This window comes from Arachis ipaensis, chromosome B08, assembly GCF_000816755.2.
Source record: "Arachis ipaensis cultivar K30076 chromosome B08, Araip1.1, whole genome shotgun sequence".
Taxonomy (NCBI): Eukaryota; Viridiplantae; Streptophyta; class Magnoliopsida; order Fabales; family Fabaceae; genus Arachis; species Arachis ipaensis.
Window position 1 is genome coordinate 95,117,925 of NC_029792.2, and position 27,644 is coordinate 95,145,568.

The window sequence follows — 27,644 nt, forward strand, 5'->3', positions numbered from 1 at the left end:
ATAAGCAAGTAACAACTTGAAATTTTTGAATCAAATCATTAATTGTAGCAAGGATTTTCAAAAATATTGAAAAATAATTTAAAAGATTTGATTTTGAAAAAGATATGATTGATAAGAGAGGATATGAAAAAGAGAAGATTTTGAAAAATTAGTTTTAAAACTTTCAAAATTGAAAGAGATTTGAATTGAAAATAAAATTACCTCCTTGCTGCTATCCTGGAGTTAAACGCCCAGAATGGTATCCATTCTGGTGTTTAACGCCCAAAATACTACCCTTTTGGGCGTTTAACGCCCAGCCAGGTACCCTGGCTGGCGTTTAAATGCCAGTTTTCACTGGGCGTTTTGAACACCCAGCTTTTTCTTTGTAATTCCTCTGCTGCATGTTCTGAATCTTCAATTCTCTGTGCTATTGACTTGAAAAGATATATTTTTGAATTTTTAATGATGAGAGAGAAAAACAACAGAATGAAATTAAACATGAAAAACTAAGGTTAAATAAACAATGCATGCAAAAACACGTTTTTGAAAATTTTTCAGGAAAACAAAGACATACAAGACACCAAACTTAGAAGTTTGTATACTAGGGACAATAACAATTTGAAAATGCATATGAAAAATAACAAAAGACACAAAACAAGAGAATTTAAAGATCAGACCCAATAAAATCACCAAGAACGACTTGAAGATCATTGAAGAACCTAATGCATATTTTCGAAAAATACAGGAACATTAAAAAATTAAAAACATGCAAGACACCAAACTTAAAATGTGACACTGGACTCAAACAAGAAACATAAATATTTTTTTTATTTTTGTGATTTTATTAAAAATATTTTTTTGTATTTTTCGAAAATTATTTGGAAAAAGAAAGATAAGGATTTCAAAATTTTTATTACGAATTCTAGGAATTATGCAATGTTAGTCTAAAGCTCCGGTCCAGGAATTAGACATAGCTTACTAGCCAGCCAAGCTTTCAGTGAAAGCTTCGGTCCAAAATACTAGACATGGCCAATGGCCAGCCAAGCTTCAGCAAAACATTACATACAACAGCTAAATTGATGAGAAAGACAAAGAAGCCCTTCTAAGGATAAGTGAACACTCGGTCCAAAAAATTAGACATGGCTTAACAGCCAACCAAGATTCAACGTATCTCATGAAACTCTTGAATTCATTCTTAAAAACTTTGAACAACAAATTTTTTTTTTTGAAAATTTTTCGAAAATAAAAATAATAAAAAAACAAAAAGCTTAAAATTAAAATAAAATTACCTAATCTGAGCAACAAGATGAACCGGCAGTTGTCCAAACTCGAACAATCCCCGGCAACGGCACCAAAAACTTGGTACACGGAATCGTGATTGCACACTGGGTCGTCCAAGTAATACCTTACGTGGGTAAGGGTCGATCCCACAGAGATTGTCAGCTTGAAGCAAGCTATGGTCATCCTTGTAAATCTCAGTCAGGAAGATTCAAATGGTTATGGTATTTTGATAATTGAAATATAATTAAAACAGAAAATAAGATAGAATCACTTATGTAATTCATTGGTGGGATTTCAGATAAGCGTATGAAGATGCTTTGTTCCTTCTGAACCTCTGCTTTCCTGTTGCCTTCATCCAATCATTCATACTCCCTTCCATGGCAAGCTGTATGTTGGGGGATCACCGTTGTCAATGGCTACCGTCCGTCCTCTCAGTGAAAATGGTCCAAATGCGCTGTCACTGCATAGCTAATCATCTGTCTGTTCTCACTCATGTTGGAATAGGATCCATTGATCCTTTTGCGTCTGTCACTACGCCCAACACTCGCAAGTTTGAAGCTAATCACAGTCATCCCATCCCATATCCTACTCGGTATACCACAGACAAGGTTTAGACTTTTCGGATCTCGAGAATGACCGCCAATAATTCTAGCCTATACCACGAAGGTTCTAATATTAGATTAGAGACCCAAGAGATATGTACTCAAGCTATTGCAGATAGAACGGAGGTGGTTGTCAGGCACACGTTCATAGGTGAGAATGATGATGAGTGTCACGGATCATCACATTCATCATGTTGAAGTGCGAGTGAATATCTTGGAATAAGAATAAGCTTGAATTGAATAGAAAACAATAGTACTTTGCATTAATTCATGAGGAACAGCAGAGCTCCACACCTTAATCTATGGGGTGTAGAAACTCCACCGTTGAAAATACATAAGTGAAAATAGGGTAGACATGGCCGAGTGGCCAGCCTCCCATGGAGGTCTCAGAACGTAAAAGTTACATAATGTGTTCTGGAGATGAAAATATAATAGTAAAAGGTCCTATTTATAATGAACTAGTAGCCTAGGATTTACAGAAATAAGTAATTAATGTAGAAATCCACTTTCGGGCCCACATGATGTGCGCTTGGGCTGAGCATTGAAGCTTTCACATGTAGAGACTTGGAGTTAAACGCCAGCTCTGGCGCTAGTTTGGGCGTTTAACTCTAGCTTTTATGCCAGTTCTGGCGTTTAACGCCAGAATAGGGTAGAAAGTTGGCGTTTAAACGCCAGTTTCCGTTATCAAAACTCGGGCAAAGTATGGACTATTATATATTTTTGGAAAGCCCAAAATGTCTATTTTCCAATGCAATTGAGAGCGCACGAAATGGGCTTCTGGAGCTCCAAAAAATCTATTTCGAGTGCAGGGAGGTCAGAATCCAACAGCATCTGCAGTCCTTTTTCAGCCTCTGAATCAGATTTTTGCTCAGGTCCCTCAATTTCAACCAGAAAATACCTGAAATCACAGAAAAACACAAACTCATAGTAAAATACAGAAATATGATTTTTATTTAAAAACTAATAAATTATAATAAAAAGTAACTAAAACATATTGAAAACTACCTAAAAACAATGTCAAAAAGCGTATAAATTATCCGCTCATTAGAACACTAAACTTAAATTGTTGCTTGTCCCCAAGAAACTAAAAACAAAGTAGGATAAAAAGAAGAAAATATACAATAAATTCTGAAAACATCTATGAAGATCAGTCTTAATTAGATGAACGGGGCTCTTAGCTTTTTCTTCTGAATAGTTTTGGCATCTCACTGTATCCTTTGAAGTTCAGAATGATTGGAATCTATAGGAACTCAGAATTCAGATAATGTTATTGACTCTCCTATTTCATTATGTTGATTCTTGAACACAGCTACTTATTGAGTCTTGTCCGTGACCCTAAGCATTTTGTTTTCCAGTATTACCACCGGATACATAAATGCCACAGACACATAACTGGGTGAACCTTTTCAGATTATGACTCAGCTTTGCTAGAGTCCCCAATTAGAGGTGTCCAGAGCTCTTAAGCACACTCTTTTTGCTTTAGACCACGACTTTAACCGTTCAGTCTCAAGCTTTTCACATGATACCTTCACGCCACAAGCACATGGTTAGGGACAGCTTGGTTTAGCCGCTGAGGCCAGGATTTTATTCCTTTAGGCCCTCCTATCCATTAATGCTCAAAGCCTTGGATTCTTTTTCTACCTTTACCTTTTGGTTTAAAGGGTTACTGGCTTTTTCTGCTTGCTTCTTCTTTTTCTTTCTTTTTTCTTTTTTTTCTTTATTTTTTCGCCACTTTTTTTTTCGCAAGCTTCTTCACTACTTTTTCTTGCTTCAAGAATCAATTTTATGATTTTTCAGATTACCAATAACATTTCTCCTTTTTCATTATTCTTTCAAGAGCCAACAATTTTAACATTCATAAACAACAAATTCAAAAATATGCACTGTTCAAGCATTCATTCAGAAAAACAAAAAGTATTGCCACCACATCAAAATAATTAAACTATTTTAAAATTCAAAATTCATGTACTTCTTTTTCTTTTGTAATTAAAAACATTTTTCATTTAAGAAAGGTGATGGATTCATAGGACATTCATAGCTTTAAGACCTAGACACTAATGATCATTTAATAAAGACACAAACAAAGATAGAGCATAAAGCATAATTTTTGAAAAACAGAAAAATAAGAGCAAGGAGATTAAAGAACGGGTCCACCTTAGCGATGGCAGCTAGTTCTTCTCTTGAAGATCCAATGGAACACTTGAGCTCCTCTATGTCTCTTCCTTGCCTTTGTTGCTCCTCTCTCATGGCTGTTTGGTCTTCTCTAATTTCATGAAGGAGGATGGAATACTCTTGGTGTTCCACCCTTAGTTGTCCCATGATGGAACTTAATTCTCCTAGGGAGGTGTTAATTTGCTCCCAATAATTTTGTGGAGGGAAGTGCATCCCTTGAGGCATCTCAGGAATTTCATGATGAGGAATTTCCTCATGCTCTTGTTGAGGTCCATGAGTGGGCTCTCTTGCTTGCTCCATCCTTTTCTTAGTGATGGGCTTGTCCTCATCAATGAGGATGTCTTCCTCTATGTCAATTCCAGCTGAATTGTAGAGGTGACAAATTAGATGAGGGAAGGCTAACCTTACCAAATGGTGCACAAAATTGTGATCTCAGGCAACGGCGCCAAAAACTCTGTACGCACGTCTTAATAAATCATTTTTCATTCACAACTTCGATACAACTAACCAGCAAGTGTACTGGGTCGTCCAAGTAATAAAACCTTACGTGAGTAAGGGTCGATCCCACGGAGATTGTTGGTATGAAGCAAGCTATGGTCACCTTGTAAATCTCAGTCAGGCGGATATCAAATAGTTATGGAGTTTTCGAAAATAAATAATAGACATAAAATAAAGATAGAAATACTTATGTATATCATTGGTGAGAATTTCAGATAAACGTATAGAGATGCTTTCGTCCCTCTGAACTTCTGCTTTCCTGCTCTCTTCATCTAATCAGTCCTACTCCTTTCTATGGCTGGCTTTATGTAAAGACATCACCATTGTCAATGGCTACTTTTCATCCTCTCTGTGAAAATGGTCCGATAAGCTGTCACTGCATGGCTAATCATCTGGAGGCATCACCGTGATCAATGGCCGCATCCCATCCTCTTGTAAAAATGGTCCAAATGCTCTGTCACAGCACGGCTAATCATCTGAGGTTCTCGATCATACTGGAATAGGATTCACCCTCCTTTTGCGTCTGTCACTACGCCCAGCACTCGCGAGTTTGAAGTTCGTCACAGTCATTCAATCCCAGAGTCCTACTCGGAATACCACAGACAAGGTTTAGACTTTCCGGACTCTCATGAATGCCGCCATCAATCTAGCTTATACCACGAAGATTCTGACTAAGAGATTCAAGAGATACTTATTCAATCGAAGGTAGAACGGAAGTGGTTGACAGGCACGCGTTCATAGGGAATGATGATGATTGTCACGTTCATCACATTCATGTTGAAGTGCGAATGAATATCTTAGAAGCGAAATAAGCTGAATTGAATATAAAATAGTAGTACTTTGCATTAAATCATGAGGAACAGCAAAGCTCCACACCTTAATCTATGGAGTGCAGAAACTCTACCGTTGAAAAATACATAAGTGAATACAGGGTAAGCATGGCCGAGTGGCCAGCCTCCCATGGAGGTCTTAGAGATCTAAAAATGATCAAAAGATGATCCCCCAGATCATCAGATGAAAATACAATAGTAAAAAGTCCTATTTATACTAAACTAGTTACTAGGGTTTACAAAAGTAAGTAATTGATGCATAAATCCACTTCCGGGGCCCACTTGGTGTGTGATTGGGCTGAGCTTGAAGTTTACACGTGTAGAGGTCATTCTTGGAGTTGAACGCCAGTTTGTAACGTGTTTCAGGCGTTCAACTCTGGTTCGTGACGTGTTTCTGGCGTTTAACTCCAGACTGCAGCGTAGAACTGGCGTTCAATGCCCTTTTGCGTCATCTAAACGCGACTAAAGTATGGACTATTATATACTGCTGGAAAGCCCTGGATGTCTACTTTCCAACGCAATTGGAAGCGCACCATTTTAAGTTCTGTAGCTCCAGAAAATCCACTTTGAGTGCAGGGAGGTCAGAATCTAACAGCATCAGCAGTCCTTCTTCAACCTCTGAATCTAATTTTTGCTCAAGTCCCTCAATTTCAGCCAGAAAATACCTGAAATCACAGAAAAACACACAAACTCATAGTAAAGCCCAGAAATGTGAATTTAACATAAAAACTAATGAAAACATCCCTAAAAGTAACTAGATCCTACTAAAAACATACTAAAAACAATGGCAAAAAGCGTATAAATTATCCGCTCATCACCAAAGTAGAGGACTTGTCCGCCACCTTGTAGAGTTCTAGGGATATAACCTCATGAACTTCTACTTCCTCTCCATTCATGATGCTATGGATCATGATAGCCCGGTCTATAGTAACTTCAGACAGGTTGCTAGTGGGAATGATTGAGCGTTGGATGAACTCCAACCATCCCCTAGCCATTGGCTTGAGGTCAAGCCTTCTTAGTTGAACCGGCTTCCCTGTTGAATCTCTCTTCCATTCAGCGCCTTCCATACAAATGTCCATAGGGACTTAGTCCAACCTTTGATCAAAGTTGACCCTTCTAGTGTAGGGGCGTGCATCTCCTTGCATCATTGGCAAGTTGAATTCCAATCTTATATTTTCCGGACTGAAATCTAAGTATTTACTCCAGACCATTGTAAGTCAATTCTTTGGGTCCGAGTTCACACTTTGATCATGGTTTTTGGTGATCCATGCATTAGCATAGAACTCTTGAACCATTAAGATCCCGACTTGTTGAATGGGGTTGGTGAGAATTTCCCAACCTCTTCTTCGAATCTCATGTCGGATCTCCAGACATTCACTTTTTTGAGCTTAAAGGGAACCTCGGGGATCACCTTTTTCTTGGCCACAACTTCATAGAAGTGGTCTTGATGGACCTTTGAGATGAATCTCTCCATCTCCCATAACTCGGAGGTGGAAGCAATTGCCTTCCCTTTCCTCTTTGTAGAGGTTTCTTCGGCCTTAGGTGCCATAAGTGGTTATGGAAAAATAAAAAGTAACACTTTTACTACACCAAACTTAAAAAGTTTGCTTGTCCTCGAGCAAAAGAAGAAATAAAGGAGGAGTAGAAGAAGAAAAGGAGGAGATGGAGGGGAGAAGTAGGTTCGGCTAAGGGGGTAGTAGTGTTTATGTCGTGTGAAATTGAAGGTAGTGAGGAGGGGTATTTATAGGGTAAGGGAGAGAGGGTTTTAGGCCATGTGTGGGTGGGTTGGGAGGGAAGTAGTTTGAATTTGAATAGGGAGGTAGATGGGGTTTAATGATGGATGGATGTGAGTGGTGAAGAGATTATGGAGAAGAGGGTAGGATTTGATAGGTGAGGGGTTTTTAGGGAAGAGGTATTGAGGTGATTGGTCAATGGTGGGTGGGGAAGAGTATTATGGAAAGGTGTGAAGAGGAGGAAAGAAGGGAGTTGAGGTAGGTGGGGATCCTGTCGGGGTTCACAGATCCTAAGGTGTTAAGGATTTCTGATCCCTGCACCACGTTTGCGTGTAAACGCCTGTTGGAGTGCCAATCCTTGTGTTAAACGCCAGATTACTGCCCATTTCTGGCATTTAACGCCAGCTTTTCTTCCCTTTCTGGCGTTAAACGCCAGCTTGTTGCCCTTTTCTGGCATTAAACGCCAGTCTGGTGCCCTTTTCTGGCGTTAAACGCCCAGAATGGTGCCAGACTGGGCGTTTAATGCCCATTCTGCTACCCTTACTGGCGTTTAAACGCCAGTAAGCTCCTCCTCCAGGGTGTGCTGTTTTTAATGCTATTTTTCATTCTGTTTTTGCTTTTTTATTTTTTTTTGACTTCACATGATCATCAACCTAAAGAAAATATAAAATAACAATGGAAAATAAATAGATATAATTGAATAAAATTGGGTTACCCCCCAATAAGCGCTTCTTTAATGTCAATAGCTTGACAGTGGGCTCTCATGGAGCCTCACAGATACTCAGAGCATGATGATGGCCTCCCAACACCAAACTTAGAGTTTGAATGTAGGGGCTCTGTTTGACTCTGCTTTGAGAGAAGCTTTTCATGCTTCCTCTCCATGGTTACAGAGGGAGATCCTTGAGCCTTAAACACAAGGAAGTCCTCATTCACTTGAAGGACCAACTCTCCTCTGTCAACATCAATCACAGCTTTTGCTGTGGCTAGGAAGGGTCTGCCAAGGATGATGGATTCATCCATATTCTTCCCAGTTTCTAGGATTATAAAATTAGTAGGGATGTAAAGGCCTTCAACCTTCACCAAGACATCCTCTACAAGTCCATAAGCCTGTTTCCTTGAATTGTCTGCCATCTCTAGTGAGATTCTTGCAACTTGCAGCACAAGGATCCCTAGTTTCTCCATTACAGAGAGGGGCATGAGGTTTATACTTGACCCCAGGTCACACAAAGCCTTCTCAAAGGTCATGGTGCCTATGGTACAAGGTATTGAGAACTTTTCAGTGTCTGGTTTCTTCTGAGGTAATTTCTGCCTAACCAAGGTATTCAGTACATTGATGAGGAATGGAGGTTCATTCTCCCAAGTCTCATTACCAAATAACTTGGCATTCAGCTTCATGATTGCTCCAAGATACTTAGCAACTTGTTCTTCAGCAATATCTTCATCCTCTTCAGAGGAAGAATACTCATCAGAGCTCATGAATGGCAGAAGTAAGTTCATTGGAATCTCTATGGTCTCTATATGAGCATCAGATTCCTTTGGTTCCTTATTAGGGAACTCCTTGGAGTCCAGGGGACGTCCATTGAGGTCTTCCTCACTGGAAATCACTGCCTTTCCCTCCTCTATGCCTTTGGCCATGTGGGACATGTTTATGGACTTGCACTCTTTCTTGGGATTCTCTTCAGTATTGCTTGGGAGAGCACTAGGAGGGAGTTTAGTAATTTTCTTACTCAGCTGACCCACCTGTGCCTCTAAATTTCTAATGGAGGACCTTGTTTCAGTCATGAAACTTAGTGTCGTTTTAGATAGATCAGATACTATGGCTGCTAAGCTACAGAGACTCTGCTTAGAATTCTCTGTCTGTTGCTGAGAAGATGATGGAAAAGGCTTGCTGTTGCTAAACCTATTTCTTCCACCATCATTGTTGTTGAAGCCTTGTTAAGGCTTCTGTTGGTCCTTCCATGAGAGATTTGGATGATTTCTCCATGAAGGATTATTTCTCCATGAAGGATTATAGGTGTTTCTATAGGGTTCTCCCATGTAATTCACCTATGCCATTGCAGGATTCTCAGGATCATAAGCTTTTTCTTCAGAGGAAGCCTCCTTAGTACTGCCTAATGCAGCTTGCATTTCAGACAGACTCTGAGAAATTATATTGACTTGCTGAGTCAATATTTTGTTCTGAGCCAATATGGCATTCAGAGTATCAATCTTAAGAACTCCTTTTTTCTGAGTTGTCCCATTGTTCACAGGATTTCTTTCAGAAGTGTACATGAATTGGTTATTTGCAACCATTTCAATGAGTTCCTGGGCTTCTTCAGGCATCTTCTTCAGATGAAGAGATCCACCAGCAGAGTTGTCCAATGATATCTTGGATAGTTCAGACAAACCATCATAGAATATGCATATCATGCTCCATTCTGAAAGCATGCCAGAAGGACACCTTCTGATCAATTACTTGTATCTTTCCCAAGCTTCATAGAGGAATTCGCCTTCCTTCTGTCTGAAGGTTTGGACTTCCACTCTAAACTTACTTAATTTTTGAGGTGGAAAGAACTTTGCCAAGAAGGCATTGACCAGCTTTTCCCAAGAGTTTAGGCTTTCTTTAGGTTATGAGTCCAACCATGTCCGAGCTCTATCTCTTACTGCAAAGGGGAAAAGCATAAGTCTGTAGACCTCAAGGTCAACCCCATTAGTCTTGACAGTGTCACAGATTTGCAAGAATTCAGCTAAAAACTGATGAGGATCTTCCAATGGAACTCCATGATACTTGCAATTCTGCTGCATAAGAGAAACTAATTGAGGCTTAAGCTCAAAGTTGTTTGCTCCAATTGCAGGAATTGAGATGCTCCTTCCACAAAAGTCAGAAGATGGTGCAGTAAAGTCACCAAGCATCTTCCTTGCATTATTAGCATTGTTGTTATTTTCGGCTGCCATGTCTTCTTCCTTTTCGAAGATTTCTGTCAGGTCCTCTCCAAAGAGTTGTGCTTTAGCTTCTCTTAGCTTCCTCTTCAAGGTCCTTTCAGGTTCCGGATCAGCTTCAATAAGAATACCTTTATCGTTGTTCCTGCTCATATGACAGAGAAGAGAATAAGAAAGTATGGAATCCTCTATGTCACAGTATAGAGATTCCTTGAGGTGTCAGAGGAAAATAGGAACAGAGGGATGAGGTAGGTAGGTAAGAATTCGAACATATGAAGAAGGAGAGATAGTCCAAATTGCTAATTGAGGAGGAGTGTAGTCCTTAAATAGAAAAAAGTGAGGAGGAAGAAGAATTTTCAAAAACAAAATAAAAAATCTAAATTAATTAAAAGGAATTTTGAAAAAGTGGTTGATGGTTTTCAAAAATTAATAGTGAGAAAGTGGTTAAGTGATTTTGAAAAAGATTTTGAAATTAGCAATCAAAAAGATATGATTAAAAATTATTTTGAAAAAGATGTGATTGAGAAGGTTTGATTGAAAAACAATTTGAAAAGATTTTAAATTAATGATATGATTGGAAATTAATTACTTGGCTAACAAGAAATTTAAAAGATATGATTCTAAAATTCAAATATTGAATCTTTCTTAATAAGCAAGTAACAACTTGAAATTTTTGAATCAAATAATTAATTGTAGCAAGGATTTTCAAAAATATTGAAAAATAATTTAAAAGATTTGATTTTGAAAAAGATATGATTGATAAGAAAGGATATGAAAAAGAGAAGATTTTGAAAAAGATTTGAATTGAAAACAAAATTACCTCCTTGCAGCTATCCTGGCATTAAACGCCCAGAATGGTATCCATTCTGGCGTTTAACACCCAAAATGCTACCCTTTTGGGCGTTTAATGCCCAGCCAGGTACCCTGGCTGGCGTTTAAATGCCAGTTTTCCTTCTTCACTGGACGTTTTGAACACCCAGCTTTTTCTCTGTAATTCCTCTGCTGCATGTTCTGAATCTTCAATTCTCTGCGCTATTGACTTGAAAAGATATATTTTTGAATTTTTAATGATGAGAGAGAAAAACAACAGAATGAAATTAAACATGAAAAACTAAGGTTAAATAAACAATGCATGCAAGAACACGTTTTTGTAAATTTTTTAGGAAAACAAAGACATGCAAGACACCAAACTTAGAAGTTTGTATACTAGGGACAATAACAATTTGAAAATGCATATGAAAAACAACAAAAGACACAAAACAAGAGAATTTAAATATCAGATCCAATAAAATCACCAAGAACGACTTGAAGATCATTGAAGAACCTAATGCATATATTCGAAAAATACATGAACATTAAAAAATTAAAAACATGCAAGACACCAAACTTAAAATGTGACACTAGACTCAAACAAGAAACATAATTTTTTTTATTTTTGTGATTTTATTAAAAATATTTTTTTTTTGTATTTTTCAAAAATTATTTGGAAAAAGAGAGATAAGGATTTCAAAATTTTTAATACGAATTCTAGGAATCATGCAATGTTAGTCTAAAGCTCCGGTCCAGGAATTAGACATGGCTTACTAGCTAGCCAAGCTTTCAGTGAAAGCTTCGGTCCAAAATACTAGACATGGCCAATGGCCAGCCAAGCTTCAGCAAAACATTACATACAACAACTAAATTGATGAGAAAGACAAAGAAGTTCTTCTAAGGATAAGTGAATCGTCAGTCCAAAAAATTAGACATGGCTTAACAGCTAGCCAGGATTCAACGTATCTCATGAAACTCTAGAATTCATTATTAAAAACTCTGAAGAACAATTTTTTTTTGAAAATTTTCGAAAATAAAAATAATAAAAAAATAAAAAGCTTAAAATTAAAATAAAATTACCTAATCTAAGCAACAAGATGAACTGTCAATTGTCCAAACTCGAACAATCCCCGGCAACGGCGCCAAAAACTTGGTACACGGAATCGTGATCGCACACTTTTCACACAACTCCGTGCAGCTGACCAGCAAGTGCACTGGGTCGTCCTAGTAATACCTTACGTGATTAAGGGTCGATCCCATGGAGATTGTCAGCTTGAAGCAAGCTATGGTCATCCTTGTAAATCTCAGTGAGGCAAATTCAAATGGTTATGGTATTTTGATAATTGAAATATAATTAAAACAGAAAATAAGATAGAAGCACTTATGTAATTCATTGGTGGGATTTCAGATAAGCGTATGAAGATGTTTTGTTCCTTCTGAACCTCTGCTTTCCTGTTGCCTTCATCCAATCATTCATACTCCCTTCCATGGCAAGCTGTATGTTGGGGGATCACCGTTGGCAATGGCTACCGTGCTTCCTCTCAGTGAAAATGGTCCAAATGCGCTGTCACCACACGGCTAATCATCTGTCAGTTCTCACTCATGCTGGAATAGGATCCATTGATCCTTTTGCGTCTGTCACTAAGCCCAACACTCGCGAGTTTGAAGCTCGTCACAGTCATCCCATCCTAGATCCTACTCGGAATACCACAGACAAGGTTTAGACTTTCCAGATCTCAAGAATGGCCGCCAATAATTTTAGCCTATACCACGAAGGTTCTAATCTTAGATTAGAAACCCAAGAGATATGCACTCAAGCTATTGCTGATAGAACGGAGGTGGTTGTCAGGCACGCGTTCATAGGTGAGAATGATGATGAGTGTCACGGATCATCACATTCATCATGTTGAAGTGCGAGTGAATATCTTGGAATAAGAATAAGCTTGAATTGAATAGAAAACAATAGTACTTTGCATTAATTCATGAGGAACAGTAGAGCTCCACACCTTAATCTATGGGGTGTAGAAACTCCACCGTTGAAAATACATAAGTGAAAATAGGGTAGACATGGCCGAGTGGCCAGCCTCCCATGGAGGTCTCAGAATGTAAAAGTTATATAATGTGTTCCAGAGATGAAAATACAATAGTAAAAGGTCCTATTTATAATGAACTAGTAGCCTAGGGTTTTCAGAAATAAGTAATTAATGTAGAAATCCACTTTAGGGCCCACTTGGTGTGTGCTTGGGCTGAGCATTGAAGCTTTCACATGTAGAGACTTTTCTTGGAGTTAAACCCCAGCTCTGGTGCCAGTTTGGGCATTTAACTCCAGCTTTTATGCCAGTTCTGGCGTTTAACGCCAGAATAGGGTAGAAAGTTGGCGTTTAAACGTCAGTTTGCGTTATCAAAACTCAGGCAAAGTATGAACTATTATATATTGCTAAAAATCCCAGGATGTCTACTTTCCAACGCAATTGAGATCGCACCAATTGGGCTTCTGTAGCCCCAGAAAATCTATTTTGAGTGCGGGAAGGTCAGAATCCAATAGCATCTGCAGTCCTTTTTTAGCCTCTGAATCAGATTTTTGCTCATGTCCCTCAATTTCAACCAAAAAATATCTGAAATCATAGAAAAACACACAAACTCATAGTAAAGTCCAGAAATGTGATTTTTATTTAAAAACTAATAAAAATATAATAAAAATTAACTAAAACATACTGAAAACTACCTAAAAACAATGTCAAAAAGCGTATAAATTATCCGCTCATCAACAGCAATCCTTAATTTTAAACCCAAAACATAATTCCTTTCATATTAATTCAATCTCAAAACATGGTTTCTTTCTTAGATAATTTATTTTTGAAGTATAAACCTTTTCTTGGTAAATCGAATTCAAAATAGAATAATTCTTTTCTTAACTAAATAAAACTTAAATAATATCATTTTCCAAATCAAAATCCTCTAAAATAACTTTTCAAATAAAACCTCAGATTTTATAAAATTTTGGCAGTACCTCCCCTAAAACTCGGACTTAGCCACCCTTACTGGTTCCCTCGTTCTCCACAAATCACCAGCCCTTTTCTCAATAATTTTCAAACAGGCAATTCTCAATTAATCAGACATTCACAATTCATAATAATTAACAAATCAATAGTACTCCACAATTCCAACTAATCCATTAATCCAACTCCAATCTCATCAATTCATATTTACTTTTCACATATCATAGAATCCTTTCAAAATTAAACTCAATCAACTAGTAATCCCAACAATCAGCCTTTCATAATTCTAATTATTTTAATGTCATTTACTCTTTAGCAAAGTTACTACTCTGTTTTAAAAGTCAAATTTGAATAGAATAATTTGGTAATCAAACTTCAATCTTTTAACAGTTCTCAAACTTAATTCTAATTAATCATGAATCAACTTTAACAACCATCAAAGCCAATTCCAATCAGTCGTTGTCAGTATCACAGTCGTACCGTTACATCAAATAACTAAAAACAACAACAAGCACTTATTCTCAATAATCAAAATACAGCCACAACTTAGCCAGAATTAATCTTATCAATTAATCAATCACTGACAGTAATAGAACCAGTCACAATCACAGCCATAATCTAAACTCCATTCATCAATTATCAAAACGTCAGATTTTCAATAATTAGCTCAACATTTTTCAGTTTAATAAGTAACATTAAATAAATCATCATTCACAGCCCCGTTTCAACTAATTCCAACCCATCACAAGTCCATTTCATAGCCATTCCAATATACTAAAATTCCAATTCAATATCAAACAATTTAAAATAATTCATTCAAGATCAGAATCTCAGCCAATTCATGACAAAAATAAGTAATTCAAAATACAATTCAAAACCGCATATAATTTCACTTATAATTTAGAGTCATCACAACCGCATCCAATTCTAACTCATAATTCAGAATAATCACAACAGATAACTATTCTGAAATACATTTCAAGTAATTCACATCAATTAATCAATTCTTAACCATTTGCACTTATCCAAATAACTTTGTAGGCATTCTAAGTTAAAAATCTTTAACTTTAAATATAAATCCCCTACCTCAATGTCGAAACTCACAAAATTTACCAAACACAGCAGCTCCGTTAGCAATTCCAACACTCGTTTTGTTTCCTGGCAACAACCAAAGTGGATCTGGGCAGCTCCAATATTGGTTCCCAATGGCAGAGGGCTCCGATAACTACGAAACCTGAAGCAGAGGCTGAACAGAGCAGCGCAGAGTAGTTAAAAGTAGGAGCAGTTTGTTCTGTCAATAGCTCCTTCCCCGGTAAGCTTCAATGGTGATAGTGGAGCGTCCTCCTCCAAACATAATGGTGGCAGAATAGCGACTCTGATGGCGGCAGAGGCTACGGCAACTCGCAGAACCTAGAGGCAGAACAAAGGATAAAGATGAGCAGTGACATGGATGAATTGCTTCAGAACCAGAACAATATCCTCAGCAAGCTCCAACGACCTTCCCGGAGACAGCTACGGCGGCGCGGTAGTTCGGCGACGGCCAAGCCTCCTTCCCAGCGACGGCGTTCGGGCTCCCTTCCTCAGCGATGACTTTAATGACGATAGCAAGGCATAGTGACGGCGGTAAACCCTAGTGTCAGCAGCAATGGTCAGCGGCACTCCTTGGACTACTACGCATGTGATGGGTCCAACGGCAGTAGGAACAGCCGAGACGACGGCGACCGTAGCGGCTCACGACCCCTCGGGAGCTCCTTCTCCTTTCTCGCGCGATGACGGCAACCGCTCAGTGGAGGTGAAGCTCAATTCGGCAACTTCGTGGTGACAGTGATGGCAGGATGCGACGGCGACGGTGGTACCGGGCCGGCGATGCTCTTCTTCCCTTCCGCCGGCGCTATCTCTTCCTCCGATCTCCTCTCTGCGCGTGTGTGTGTTTGTTGCGTTGAGGGGGGGTGAGGCTGCGACTGTGTGGTGTAAAGGAGGAGGTTAGGGTCTCTGATTAGGAATTTAGGATTAGGGTTTCCAATTTAGGAATTAGGGTTAGAAATTAGGGATTTTACAAAAGAATTATGGATAGTTATGAATAGATATTATGATAAAATTGAAGGGTAGAGTAACTTTAAAATCAAATATACTCTTAAAAGTATTTAGGAACATTATTTAGCAACATATTGCTAAGTTCCATTAATTGTTTCTAATTTAAATTATAAAATGAACAAGTTAACTACATTTTGTAAAGTACAATTTAATTTCAAATATTAATTTTCTAAATTAAATCATATAAATCTCTATTATTTTTTTATCATCAGAATTTTAATTTCAAATTATAAAATAACTATTTATAATAAAGATTGTACATAAATATTATTTGCCGTAAAATTAAAGTATTTATAAAAATCAAACTAATCACTTCTAATAAATTAATCTCTAAGAGTACAAATTAATAAAATAGAACATAATTCATTAAAAATTACTTAAATTGAACAATACAATTCTTTCTTATTTTTCAATTACTAAAATTATAATACCAAATATCTAATAAAGTTTATATAAAAATTCTAATTAATTTAAACTTCAATTATCATGAAACTCTATTTAATTACCTTTTGCAAAATAATTTTCTTAAAATAAATCACAAATAACTAATTATTTGATTTTCAAAAACTGTGGTTGTTACACCTCTCAGGCGACTTCTGGCCCTGCCTCCTCTCTTAATGCTGCTAGCCCGCCTCCCAAGCGTCAAAAAACTGTTGGGATGTATAATCTGAATGATAAGGATTTTGATGGCATTGGTTTTGCTACCGAGTTGATATCTCCTCATGGAAAAGTCCCCCTGCACGACGTCTCCATCCTTCACCACCTTGATTTCATTGCTAGCAACAATATTCGGATGGCTAACCTTGGTGCGGCCTTATCTCGAGTTATCCGGAACTCTCCAGTTCATGCGACTAAGGCCTTTATGGAGGAGGCCAAGGCTGAGTTTGATAGGGTGAATGGTCTGAAGGATGAGCTGGACGCTAGGTTGGCCAAGCTGGAGATTAATGTGGAGAAAGGGAAGGAGCGTGCAACTAGAACGGAGGCGGCTGCTAACTTGGCTGATGAGGCTGCCAAAAAGTATAAGGAGAGCTATACCCGGACCTACAGCGAGCTGCTAGAAACTAAGGAGAGGCTTCAATCTGCCCAAGACGATTATGCCGAGCTTTAGGGACACATGGTGAGTAGTATGACCGATATGTTTGAGATTCTGAAGGCTCAAGTCCAAGTTATTACCCCCGAGGCCGACCTCTCCTTGTTCAGCATGGATAATGTGGTGGAGGATGGCAAGATCGTGCTTGCCCCTGATGATGATGACGAGGTTCCTCCCCTTGAGCCACCAACCAAAGCTTCAGAGACTTCAGCTTCTTTTATTCCTATAGAGGTCAACCCTCCAGTGCCTGATCCTGATGTGCAGATTCTGAATGGGCAGGATGGAGTTGTTAATACTACTCCTATTTTGACCATACCTCCTCCTGTTCCTCCCAAGGACGTTGCTACTGAGGAAAATTTGGATCCCCTATGACTTTTGTGTACTGTTATAGTCCGACTTGTGGAGTTTTGAACTTGTTTATGTTTTTTGTAAGTATCTCTGTGGTTGACTATTTCAGACATTCGGTTGCTTCTTAGCAACCTTTATTTTGAAAAACAAACATTTAAACTCTTGGGCTACCTTTTAGTCAGCCCTTGAGTCCTTAATGCTTTATATTTGAAGGATGCGTCAAACCTTTAATACTTGGAGGTTTACTCTTGCAACCCTTGCGGATTTATAGAGGTTCGGTACTTTTCTTGTCCGACCTCCTTGTTGTAGTGTGAGTTTTCTTACCCTTGCCCTTTTGATCATGCCTTGCTTTTGAGTTTATGTTGTCTGTTCTCTACTATTGGCGAAGTGATCCTGGTGGCCTGGTGTCCGGGCTTTCAGTAACTTGTCCGACAACTTTTTAATGTTCTATAGAACCTTTTTAGTTAGCTCGAACAACTTCTTTGTAGCCCTATTTCGAGATTGTTCCTTTATTGAATGGAGCTGTTCCCCTTTTTGCTGAGAACGTTTGAGCCTCAGGTTGTTTTCAACCTCTTTGGCTTTTATTATTTCCTTGAGGTCGTGCTTGCTTCACGAGGTCGCCCCTTCTGTTGATGTTTGACGTGAGCTTTTTAGTCATGTTTCAACAACTTTTTAGGTAGTGTTCCAAGGGAAACCTTTTCTTTATAGTTGTTTGGACGACTTTTTAGCTCTTGTTTGTGCTTATGCTTTCTAAGTAATGTCTTTTTTTTGCAAGACATGTACTTTTATAGTTAAGCACTTCTGTCTCGAATTTTTAGCATTTCTTTGGCCTTTGTGAGATGTCTTCATCCCTTTTCAGTGATCCTTTCATTGGTCCGACTTCTCTGTCGGGCCTTATTAAGTTATTTTTAGTAATCCATTTTTAGTCAGACCTCGTCAGGTCACTTTCTATGGATTACTTTTTATAACTTCTTGCATTAACTTGCTTCTATCGCTTTCACCTTGCCGACCTCTTTGTAAACGGGCAATGAATTTTATTTTCACCTTGCCGACGTCTTTGTAACCGGGCGATGAATTTTTGCGTTTTATGAGGGGTGTAGAGATTCCTCTCCTATATAGGACGTCGTGTACTATGGTGTAGTACTGTGCTTCTCGTACTAACCTTTTTGCCTCCTTTTTGTCTGTGGGAAGCATTTCCTACTTGAGGTAGTTGATTATGGGCGTCATCTATCCTTGGTCTTGTCCTTATATGGCTAGGATCTTTTCTTCCTCCAAGGTCGATAGACTTCGAAGTGTTTCTTGGATGAGGCTTCTATTATTGTCCCCTGGTTTGGTGCTGGCTAGTTTTGAAAGTGCATCAGCTCGGGCATTCTATTCCCGGGGTATATGTCAGACCTCATATCCCCTAAATTGTCCGAGCTGTTCTTTGGTTTTGTCAAGGTATTTTTTTTATGGTGGGATCCTTGGCTTAATAGCTCCCTTCTATTAGCGAAGTGACTACTTGGAAGTCGCTATAGATGGTAAGTCTTTGAGCTCCCACTTCCCTAGCCAGCCTCAAACTAGCCAGTAGTGCTTCATATTCAGCTTGATTATTTGAGGCAGGAAATTTGAACTTTAAGGAGAGCTCGATTTGGGTTTCCTGATCGCTCTCTAAAATGACGCATGCACCACTCCCGGTTTTGTTCGAGGAGCCATCTACATAAAGGCTCCACTTTGTGGAGGTGCCCGGGGTGTCAGTATACTCTGCGATGAAGTCGACCAGATACTGAGATTTAATAGCTGTCTGAGCTTCATATTTGAGGTCGAATTCTGATAACTCGACCGCCCATTATAGAATTCTTCCGGTCAAACCTATTTTTTACAAAATACCTTTTTTGGGCTGGTTAGTCCGCACTCAAATGGTGTGAGCTTGGAAGTATGGGCGGAGTCGTCGAGAAGTGAGTATGAGGGCGTAGGCAAACTTTTCTATCTTTTGATAGTTTAGTTCAGCCTCTTGTAGAGCCTTACTGATGAAGTAGATGGGTTGTTGCCCACTTTCGTCTGCTCTAACTAGTGCTAAAGCTATTGCCCGACTTCCTACGGCGAGGTATAGTATGAGTTCTTCGCCTTCCCGAGGTCAAGTAAGAGGGTGGTTGACACATAAATTTTTTGAAGTCTTGGAATGCTTGTTCGCATTCTGGAGTCCATTCAAACCTCTTAGTTTTCATACAATTTCTGTTGATAAAGGAGCAAAAGCATGAAAAATCTCTGCATGAAACAAAATCTCAAGCATAGGTGAATTTTAGCTAATATACAGGGTAAATATGATGAAATAGATCACACTAAGTGAAGTTTTGATTTTGGGTATTATTAGCACACTTAGTATAATGAAGTTTGTCTTGTATGTTACTTTGATACACTTTGTTTGTTTGATTTCAGACCAAAAGAAGCAGAGAATAGCCACGTTAGTGGCTACGTTAGCGCCACTAACGTGGCCATTAAAGTGGAAGGAAGGAAAGCATGGAAAGTTAGTGAGAACGTTAACACCACTAACATTAGCAAAAGGCAAGAAGACCCACGTTAGCAACCCCGTTAGCTCCACTAACGTGGGAACTAACGTGGAAGGAAAGGGAAACGCCAACGTTAGTGGAAAAAGTGAGTGCCACTAACGTTTGCGAAGCAAAGGAAGACCCGTGTTAATGGCCACGTTAGTTACACTAACGTGGACATTAACGTGGGCAAAGATCTCACCTGGCAGCCTGACCATGCCTTCTTCAAACAAGAATAACTTGAGCCACAAAGTTCCAGATGAGGTGATTTCAGTGGCATTGGAAAGTAGGATTCCAGAGCTTTCCAAGAATATATGGCACTACATGATGGACACTAAATTTGAGAGAGAAAACCTGCCCCAAAAGTGCAAAGATGAACATGGTATCAACCTGTAGTAAGGCCAGCTGACCTATTCACCTTCCAAGAAATGTAACTCGAGTTGTAGAGCTCCAAATGATACGCTTCCAAAGGCGTTGGAAAGTATACATCCAGGGCTTTCCAACAATATATAATAGTATGGGGTGGACATTAAGTTTGAACTTCAGAACCTGGCAATATTCATCCCCTGATCGCTAACGTTATTGTGACTTACTTTTTCCAGTAACGCCAGCGACTATGCCAGCAACCCTGTCACCTTCAAAGGAGCATAACTTGAGTTACAGAGGTCCAATTGAGGTGATTCTAGTTGCATTAGAAAGCTGACATTCAGAGATTTCCAACGATATATAATACTCTATAGTGGGTATGAAATTGGAGCACAAACCAGAGGCATCTTTTAAGCCCCAAAAATACCAACTGGGTAGCAAGTGTGACATTAGCCAAGTCACCCTAGACCTCAATTTGATTTACTTCTCTCTCAAGTCCACTTCAAAGCTCAAGCAAGCAAGCCCACAATTGTCAACCAATCAAGGCCACAAGAAGCATCTAGAATAGTTAATTTTCATTTCATTGTAATTTGCTTTTAATTTCATTTCATTTTGTAATTTAGGAGAGACTATAAAAAGGCCTTAGTTTCTACATTGATTTCATTCTGGAACGGAGAATTGAAGGAAGGGGGAGAGAGTGAAGACTGATTCGAACTTCTGTGAATTGGCACACTCCAAGGGGAGTGGGTCTTCGGACCCCTCCCCTCAACCACTCTTCTTCCTTTTCTCTTCTTTTCTTCCTTAGGAGTAGTTTCATTTTCTTTTTACTTTTCATTTATGAATTTTGAAGTTTCAATTTTAGTTTCAATCTTTATCTTTACTTTTCTACACTTTCTTTCTTTTCTATTTTGGTAGAGCAATGATCAACTAACTCTTTTCATTGGGTTGGGGAGCTCTGTTGTAATTTGATGGATCAATAATAGTTTTCATTATTCTTCTTCTTTCTTTTCTCTTGATTTTACTAGAGAGCTTTCGATCTTCATCCAATTGGGTAATTGTCTCGAAAGAGAAATTACTCATACTTGGATTTCCTCTGAACCTTAGAAGAGGAATGAGGAAATCATGCTAGAAATGCTCTCTCACATTGGATTAGATTGGGGGTTGGATGGATATTGTGATATTTAATCATACCAATACTTTGATCTATGAATGTGTGTGGTATAATCAGTGACCAAACTTCATCTCTTCCCATGAGCAATTAAATCAAGGAATTGGAAAATTGTTCAAGCTTAGAGAGATTGGATTGCCAAGGAATTGGGATCCAATCACTTAAGATTGCCAAGGAGATCAATGAATGCATTGATTGAGGAAGAGATGAGAATGAACTTGATCCGGAGGATTACAATATCTCTTGATCCCAATGTTCATTTTATTTTTAGTTCTTACATTTACTTTTCTTGCCATTTTACTTTTCTGCACTTTATTGCTTTCTTTACTTTTATGCCATTTACAATTTCTGCTGCTTATCACTCCAATATGATTCATCTGACTAGGATAATTAATCAACTATTGATTACTTAATCCGTTAATCTCTGTGGATTCGACCTCACTCTATTGTGAGTTATTACTTGACGACAATTCGGTATACTTGCCGAAGAGAAATTTGTTGAGAGACAAATTTCCGTGCATCAGAGATCAGAGTTATCTTTTAGGAGCTTTGTTAGCATTTTCTGTAAGTCTTCTCTCAGATTTGCCCCTATATTTGTTGTTTTGTTTGGAGTGTCTCCAATTTGAACTTTTTGGGTTTCTCCTTCTGGCTGAGGGCAGAGTTCTTCGCGAGCTCGAATACCCCCAAGTTCTATAGTATTAGTTTCTTTTCCTCTGGGGTCACCTTTAAGGTTCAGACTTTTGTTGTAACAGCGTCGCGCGAGTTTTTGGTCTCCCTTTATGTAGCGATCCCTTCCGGAGTGGGGAACTTCATGCAAAGGTGTGGAGTGGAAACCACGGCGGTGAGCTGGTTTAACGTTGTCTGACCTATTAACGCGTTGTAGGCTGAGCTCACGTCAACTACAATATAGTCTATGCTTAATGTCCTAGACCCAGTTCCTTTCCCAAGGGTTGTGTGTAGTGAGATGTACCCTAATAGCTGAATTGAGGCATCTCCTAGCACAAATAAGCTATTTGGGTATGCTCTGAGTTCTTCTTCTTGTAACCTGAGCTTGTCGAAGGCAGATTTGAACAATATATCCGTAGAGCTTCCTTGGTAGACCAATGTTTGGTGGAGGTTGGCATTGGCAAATATTATGGAAAGGACCACATGGTCATCATGACCCGGGATGATGCCCGCGGCGTCTTCTTAAGTGAAGGTAATAGTGGGGAGGTCGATCGACCTATTTCCTCCTCCAACATGGTACACTTCTTTAAGGTGTCTTTTGTAGGACGACTTAGAGATCCCTCCTCCTGTGAATCCTCCATTTATCATGTGAACATGCCTCTCAGGGGTGTGAGGGGGACGTTCAGCTCGTCCGACCTTTCCGTCCCTTCTTCTCTTTTTTGGTTCGTCCGTCTGTTGGCTAAGAACCAATCTAATCTCTTTTCTCGTGCCAATTTCTCTATGACATTCTGATGCACGGAAAACTTGTCTCTCAACAAATTTTCCTTCGGCAAGTGTACCGAATTGTCGTCAAGTAAATCTCACAATAGAGTGAGGTCAAATCCCACAGAGATTAACGGATTAAGCAATCAATGGTTAATTGATTATCCTAGTTAGACGAATCATAATGGAGTGATAAGTAACAAGGAAATGTAAATTGACAGAAAAGTAAAGAAAGCAATAAAGTGCAGAAAAGTAAAATGACAAGAAAAGTAAATGTAAGAACAAAAAATAAAATGAACATTGGGATCAAGAGATATTGCAATCCTCCGGATCATGTTCATTCTCATCTCTTCCTCAATCAATGCACTCATTGATCTCCTTGGCAATCTTAAGAAAAGAAAGAAGAAGAAGAATAAGAACTACAATTGATCCATTGAATCACAATAGAGCTCTCTAACCCAATGTAAAGAGTTACTTGATCATTGCTCTACCAAAATAGAAAAGAAAGAAAGTGCAGAAAAGTAAAGATGAAGATTGAAACTGAAAATAAAACTTCAAAATTCACAAATGAAAAGTACAAAGAAATAAAAGGAAAAGTGTGTGAGGGAAGGGAGTCCGAAGACCCCTCTTCCATCCCTCAATTCCCCAATTTCCAGACTGTATCAGAATGCCTTCAATGTAAAGACTAAGGCCTTTATATAGGCTCTCCTAAATTACAAAATGAATTTAAAAGCAAATTACAATTAAATGAAAATTCCTATTCTAGATGCTTCTTGTGGCCTTGATTGGTTGACAATTGTGGGCCTGCTTGCTTGAGCTTGGAAGTGGACTTGAGAGAAAAGTGAGTTAAGTTGAGGTCCAGGTGCTAAAGTTAGTGCTAAAGTTAGCCACACTAACGCTACAAGTGTGGCGTTAGTGCTGAAGTTATTATGGCTAACGTTGCACTTGCTGCCCAGTTGGTGTTTTTGGGGCTTAAAAGATGCCTCTTGTTTGTGCTCAAATTTCATTCCCATTATAGAATATTATATATCGTTGGAAAGCTCTGAGTGTCAGATTTCTAACGCAACTAGAATCACTTCAATTGGATCTCTGTAGCTCAAGTTATGCTCCTTTGAAGTGGACATGGTCGCTGGCATATATGCCAACGTTACTGGAAATGTTGATTGCCAATAATGCTAGCGATCAGGACTTCATTATTTCCAGTTTCTGAAGCTCAAACTTAGTGTCCACCCCATACTATTATATATTGTTGGAAAGCCATGGTTGTCTACTTTCCAATGCCTTTGAAAGCGCATCATTTGGAGCTCTACAACTCGAGTTATACTTCTTGGAAGGTGAAGAGGTCAGTTGGCCTTAACACAGGTTGATACCATGTTCATCATTGCACTTTCGGGGCAGGTTTTCTCCCTCAAATTTAGTGTCAACCATGTAGTGCCATATATGCTTGGAAAGCTCTGGAATCCTACTTTCCAATGCCACTGGAATCACCTCATTTGGAGTTTTGTGGCTCAAGTTATTCTTGTTTGAAGAAGGCATGGTCAGGCTGCCAGGTGGGACTTTTGCCCACGTTAACTACCACGTTAACTAAGTTAACGTGGTAGTTAACGTGGCTCTTTGTGGCTTGTGTTGGCAACGTTAGTGACAATGTTTGGTGTCACTAACGTTGTCGACAATTTCTCTTCTTCACGTTAACTTCCATGTTAACTAGGTTAACGTGAGAGTTAACGTGGCTTCTTGGGGATAGTGTGTGTTCATCCCAACGTTAGTGATAATGTTTGGTGTCACTAACTTTGTCGACCACCTAGTTTCTTCATGTTAGCTTCCACGTTAACTAGGTTAACGTGGGAGTTAACGTGGCTTCTTGTGACTTGGCCAATGTTAGTGAGAAAGTTGAATAACACTAACATTGGCTTCCCCTTTTCTTCTTAACGTTAGAGGCCACATTAACTAAGTTAACGTGGCAACTAACGTGGCCACTTATGAGCTTGGTCCAACGTTAGTGCTAATGTTAAGTGTCACTAACGTTGGCTCCATTTCCTTTCTTCAAAGTTAATGCCACTAACTTTTCTCACTAATGTTGGGGCTTTCCTTCCTTCCACGTTAGTGCCCACGTTAGTGTAACTAACGTAGCCACTAACGTGGCTCTTCTCTTCTTCTTTTGGCCTGAAATCAATCAAACAAAGTGCATCAAAGTCTTGCTCTTAATCATGGGTAATGCAGAATACAATTTATCATATAATTCATGCAAAATCCTCTTGAAATCATGTAAAGTGCACAATGTATGCTTGAATCAAGATGTAAGTGAATATCTACCCAAATCTAGCTTATTTTCCAAGAAAATGCATGAAACTACCTTAAAAACAGTAAAGAAAAGGTCAGTGAAACTAGCCAAAATGCCCTGGCATCACAACACCAAACTTAGTGTGACACTGTCAATTTAGAATGTTGCAAGTACCCAGTGAAGATTGAAAATCAAATTGTTGCAAGGCAACACCAAACTTAGAGTACAATCATATGCCAAATTATTGAATGTAAACTAAGCAAAGCAAGGAAATGTTACCTACGGTTGGGTTGCCTCCCAACAAGCGCTCTTTTAATGTCATTAGCTTGACATGTTGTTCACGATTTTCTTCCTCTTCTTCTAGTTTGTTAAGAGGAATGACCTCAAGAGGAAAGAGGAGCCAGTTAATGTCCCTTGTTTTGAGTGCTTCTCCCCAGCAAGCCTTCTTCTGTTGTTAGCTTGAGTAAACTTGCTTGTTGGGGTAGGGGTGGGATGGCTTTTGGTTGACCTTTTCTTCTTCATGAATATTGTCCTTCTTTTCTTGGTCACCATCCTTTTGTTAGTGTTCATGTTGATTGCCTTTACCACCTTGATTTCAGGACTTGGGTATTGTATGATGGTTGGAGCATCCTTTTCTTCAAGAACTTCTTGAATTGGTGGTTCAAGGAACTCACCCTCTATGCAACTCTCTGTTTCCTTGGAGTGTGGACTCCCTTGATTGACTTCCTCCCTTTCTTCTACATGATGTTGCATTGAGTCTTTTGGGAGTGAGTTTGCATGTTCCTTTGTCACCACTAGTAACCTCTGTGGGTATGGAGTCTCAGGCTTATATACTCTCATAACCTCCTCCTTTTTCATAGAAATCTCACTTGGTATAGATGCCTCTTTTTCTTGTTCTTCTGATTCCTCCCTTTGGTTTGCCATGGTATCAATGAGAGGATTGTGGGTAGTAATTTGCTTTGATAGATATCCAACTTGTGCCTCAAGCTTCTTAATGGCAACCCACCGGTTCTGCATAATGGTTTTTACTTCCTCTTGGAAAGTCCTTGTGTCCTTAGATTCTTCCAAGAGCATTGCCAGTAGGTTCTCTATCCTTGATAGCTTATCCTCGAGGGGGGTGTGCAGCTGGGATGAAATTTGGAGGTTGAGGGTGGCTACTTTGTGAATGGAATTGGTTGTTTTGTGGTTTTATGTTCTGAGAGTGGTATGACCTTTGTGGGTAATGATATGGTTTTTGTGGACTGTGAGAAGAATTTTGTGTGTAATGGAATGCATTGTGTGAATGGTGAGATGAATTATATGGATGTGGAAAGGAATTTTGTGTTGAGGCATATCCAAGTGGTGAGGAATTTAGGCATGTAAAACTTGGAGATGAGGTTGTATAATTGAGAGGTGATGGCTCTTGATGAATGAGGTATGAATGAGTGAAATCTCTTTGATTATGATCTTCCCAGCCACAACTTGAGTAGTGATCAATTTCACCAAAATATGGACCATTTTGTGGCTCTGGAAAGTACCCCATTTCATGTTCTTGATACTCCCATCCAGCATAGTAATGTAAATCATTCTGTGGTGGAGGAGAGTTTCCCATGAAGTTTGATTGACCAAAGGATAATCTATACTCTATTTTTCTACAAAATACTCTGTATCAAATAACAATCACCAAGATAAAAGAGATTTGGAATTCCCCTTGTCATAGATGAGGAAATTCCCAGTGAGGCAATATCACAAACAGTTGGTTAGCAAAAGAAAATAAAGAAACAAAAGAAAACAAAGACAAAAGAAAAGTGTCTAATCTAGTAAATCAATCAATCGGTAGTTTGTTAATCACAATTAATCCTCGGCAATGGCGCCATAAACTTGATGCGGGTGGAAACTTGTCTCGCAACAAATCTCCCTTCGGCAAGTGTACCGAATTTGTCGTCAAGTAAAAACTCACAATAGAGTGATGTCGAATCCCACAGGGATTGATTGATCAAGCAACTTTAATTAGAAGAATGTTCTAGTTGAGCGAATCCAGAATTTGGGTTGAGAGTTGCAGAAAATAAAATGGCAGGAATGTAAATAGCAGAAAAGTAAATGCTAGAATTAAAGAACTGGAAGTAAATGGCTGAAAATAAATTGCAGAATTGTAAATGGGAATGGGAGATTTGCTCATAAAAGTAAATGGCAGAAATTAAAGAGAATGGGTAAGATCAGAGATGGGGAGTTCATTGGGCTTAGGAGATGTTGCAATTCTCCCGATCAAGTTCATTTTCATCTCTTCCTCAATCAATGCACTCATTGATCTCCTTGGCAATCTTAATTGATTGAATTACAATTTCTTGCAATTCAATCTCTCAAGTCTTGATCAATAGCCAATTCCTTGGTCAATTACTCATGAGAAGAGATGAAGTATGGTTACTGATTATACCACATGCATTTCCCAAATCAAGTATTGAGAGGGTTATAGTCACATACCCATCCAAACCCAATTTGGTCCAGCATGAGAAAGCATTTCTTGCTTGATCTCTTCATT

The 27,644-nt window shown here is 38.8% G+C and overlaps 1 long non-coding RNA gene across 1 annotated transcript in view; it reads left to right on the plus strand.

The window, feature by feature from the left end:
* Nucleotides 15,626-27,644, plus strand: part of LOC110265642 — a 23,918-nt gene continuing 11,899 nt past the window's right edge. The window contains exons 1-2 of the long non-coding RNA XR_002351816.1: nt 15,626-15,752; nt 18,796-18,809. This is a non-coding gene — a long non-coding RNA (uncharacterized LOC110265642). The remainder of the gene's footprint in view (nt 15,753-18,795; nt 18,810-27,644) is intronic.